Source organism: Ostrinia nubilalis, chromosome 2, assembly GCF_963855985.1.
Source record: "Ostrinia nubilalis chromosome 2, ilOstNubi1.1, whole genome shotgun sequence".
NCBI lineage: Eukaryota > Metazoa > Arthropoda > Insecta > Lepidoptera > Crambidae > Ostrinia > Ostrinia nubilalis.
This window is the reverse complement of record NC_087089.1, coordinates 9,896,921-9,900,331: the sequence shown is the minus strand read 5'-3', so window position 1 is coordinate 9,900,331 and position 3,411 is coordinate 9,896,921. Positions and strand designations below refer to the sequence as shown.

The following is a 3,411-nucleotide window of genomic DNA, read 5'->3' as shown; positions in this document are numbered from 1 at the left end:
ACTATTTTTTTTTACATATTTAACAACATTTTTTTCTAACTAATTTTTTAACATATTTAAGTCAAGTTATACGTTTTTCTAAATGTTCACTATTAAAAACCAAAAAACATTTCATTCTTAAATAATCAAACATCGGAAATCAATCACCGGTAATTTTTTGGGTATTCATAGCACCGTTGCTCTAGAAGAGATGCCCACCGCCCTCTAGCGAGAGGAAAAAACCACTGAAGAACACTGATGATAATGACTACTACTTAGGTTGTACACCCTTGACATGAATTTTAAATTTTACTGTCTTTAAATTTAAATCATAATTGACATTTTTATGAATAAAGATATGAAGAAAAATTGGGTGCATTTTTTTATATCATTTTTTCGAAAACTTATCGATACATCTATGTGAACCGTACGAAACATACCCAACACTAGTCACATTCGTTTGACAGCCGTCATTCTAATCAAGCTATATTGGATAGACTATAGGGCCGTAGCACTGGTAGCACGAGCTAAACACCGTGACTTGTGCCGTGACAAAGTGACAACAACAACAGTTGTGTGGTCCTCCTAGTTTTCTACAAATCCATCATACTTTTTGTAAAACTAAAATCAATCAAAAACCACGAACTTCTATTTTTTTAAATACGAGTAAGTGAGTAGTTTATTGTTGTCCTTTTCAACACACATTGGTTACCCCTTTCATTTTTATTTAACAGACCCTATGTCTCTTACACCATGAACTGTACTAATATGGTCACTTTGCAGAAAACTAGCAACTTTGTGTTTTTCAACTGTCCAATTAACCAAGACCTCTAATTTATATGAAACAGTTAGCAGGTAAGAGGTCAAGCTAAATTACTAGACTACGAGCATTGTATGGCTTGATAACTGTGATTGTAAGTACAGTCAGCGTCAAATAGTTCGTGTGACACCGTTAAATGTTCTATCTAGGTGATAAAAACGCACATGCAGCAGTTGTCGCTAGAGGAAAGGATTTTTTTAAATTTTACGACAATGTGCTAAAGCATTATTAAACTCAAACTAAGCCATGTATCATCGGCAACTTAACTACCCTACAAACTATAACTTAACTACGTGACCTAATAACGTAGTTAAGCAGAAGCAAAACAAATTCCATGATAAATTAATAAATAAGTAATATTAAATCACTAGGCTTATGTACTTAGAAATAGAACTGATAGAACGTGATATTTTTTGTGTAGAAAAATAATTTACGTTAATATCTAAAAACCTGTTAACTATCCAATATCAAACATGTATGTATTTAAATCAATCACAATCAAAACCTAATTTAATTAAAATAACAATATGAATTACAAAAAATCCGACGAGGATGGGATTCGAACCCACGCGTGCAGAGCACATTGGATTAGCAGTCCAACGCCTTAACCACTCGGCCACCTCGTCATGTCTAGCGGCCTCGAAATTATGAACTACTTTCCTAGGGAGCATCTGCCGCTCTCTTTATGGCTGTTTTTTTTAACATGATAATTAAATTGCTTTCATTCGTTTCTGATTACGTCAGTAACGCTTTATCGGGCATAGACCTCCCATACCCATGCGCATACGATAAAAAGATGTGTTTGTTTCGCTAATGTTTAGTGTTTTACATAAGATTTAAGTGTAATATTACAATAATATAGCCTTTCCCGCGGCTTTGCACACGTAGGTTGTGCGTTTATATCAAACACATCAGCGATTTTTTAGGGAAACTGAAAACGAGATAAAAGTTACATAATACTCCGATCATTACATATTGTTTAGTTAGCAGATCTACATTAGCAGTTTATATCTACCTTATAAGCTAAATAAATACCTTTTTTTTTTAATAATGAGAATTTCATTAAAATCGGTATATGCAAATAGCATAAAAATTGCTACCGCGGAAGTAAATAAATACGTTCAGCGCCATCTATTACATTTATTAATACACTAATGCAAACCGGATACGGGCTTCCAGTAACGATACAATGTATGTATATGGACGGATGCTGATAATCCTCAGAAACATAATAAGTAGGATACATACAAGAAACAATAACTGTCTGTCAGTCCTTTATGTTTTCACACCTTAACTCTTGAAGATTTAATGAATTTTGAAAATGGAGTCAGAAAGTTACAACATAGGAACCTGCCTGTTGTCACCAAAACAAGAGTACGATTTTGTATGGAACAACCCATTATTGTTATAGATAAATACCTTATGAAAACTAATTTTCATGATAGTGTTGCTTGCTACATGCACTTTGTAGAATTTCAGTGCTATCTTAAAGACCAAAATCTACTCTGGTAAAGTCACGGACAGAAACTAGTGTTTCTATACGTACCTACTTAGGTACTTAATCATAAAGGTGAATTTGTTCCATCGGCCGCGTGAGTAGGTAAATTGATCGACAACGACAACGCATTTATGTAAAGAAAACTCATTTTCATGCTTATAAATAATGTTGCTCAAGCGCGATAAGTATGTAGACTTTTAGTGCCATCTTAGACCGAAAACTACGCTAGCAAAATCACGTGCAGAAACTAGTGTTTCTATAATAAAAGTGAGTTTTCCCTCGCCTAGTAGTACCTAGATACTTTATGAAAACTCAATTTAAATAGTGTTGCTACGCGTACATGGTCGATATTATGTACAATTTCAACGCCAAAGTCACAGGCATATACTAGTGTTTCTGTGTTTCTATATTCATAAAAGTGAGTTTGTTCCCTCGCCATGAGTAATGATCGACAACGCATTTGTAATGGCCCGAACCTCATTTATCCTCCGGCCCGTTTTGTCCAACAGCCCAATACGTCACATTAATGTTGCTTTAAAAATTAAAAACACGGGATTATCCGATGAAATGGTTTTTGGACTGCATTTTTGTTTCATAAATTATTTTATCGTAAGTTTCATGTTTGTTTCATGAGTGTTGCAGTTAGGTATGAGTGGATAGTAATAGGATTTCAATAAAAAGACTAGATTAGATACGCTGGCAGAATTTTAGATTGTGAGACTTAAAGAATTTTCAGTAATGTAGAGATCACTAATTATCCAATTCTTGACGCCTATTCCTTCCTATAAGATCAGTTAGCTTTACCAACTTTAACAATATCTAATACGAAACAAGCCTATAGGTAAAGACAGACTACAAGTCACATCAGCGTCCAATAAACGATGTTCTCAGGCGCCAGTCCCGAGTTATACAGTCTCCTGAATATGACAAATAACATTAAAAATGAAACTACACGAATACTAACATAAAATAAAAATGTCAAAAATTTAAATTAAGGATTAAAATATTTAAATTTAGTGCGGGTGAGTCCCGGCACTCCGGCGCACGGTGCCCGGCGCAGGCTGCGTTGTGTGGAGTCGGACTGTACTTTTATGACAAGAATTGACAGCAGAAG

General features: G+C 34.5%; 1 non-coding gene across 1 annotated transcript; it reads right to left on the bottom strand.

Moving 5' to 3' along the window:
- Nucleotides 1–1,343: 1,343 nt before the first annotated feature.
- Nucleotides 1,344–1,425, bottom strand: Trnas-gcu (transfer RNA serine (anticodon GCU)). The gene has a single exon. It is a non-coding gene; the product is annotated as a tRNA-Ser (tRNA).
- Between the last annotated feature and the right edge of the window lie 1,986 nt (nt 1,426–3,411).